Raw genomic sequence first — 320 nt, forward strand, 5'->3', positions numbered from 1 at the left:
ATATTTTGTTATTTTGCCCTACAACAATGAAGTAGCATTCCTGTAATCCTTGCAATGTCTGTTTCCTGAAATCTCTCAAGATAGATAGTCACCCATTCACCCATTCACAAAATAATGCCATAGTAGCTATGGCCATAGAATATTAATATCCCAGAACAGCAGTACGCAACCTTTCTGGGAACAGGGCCAATTTTGGAAGAAAACTTATCTTCCACAGACCGGAGAGGAATGGTTTCACATGCAGTCTAGATCCTGTGCATGTGCAGATGAAGCTTTGTTTGCTCACCCACTGCTTTTGCGGCCTGGTTCCCAGCATGCCA

Source organism: Protobothrops mucrosquamatus, unplaced genomic scaffold (assembly GCF_001527695.2).
Source record: "Protobothrops mucrosquamatus isolate PMUCROS unplaced genomic scaffold, P.Mucros_1.0 scaffold2980, whole genome shotgun sequence".
NCBI classification, from domain to species: Eukaryota; Metazoa; Chordata; class Lepidosauria; order Squamata; family Viperidae; genus Protobothrops; species Protobothrops mucrosquamatus.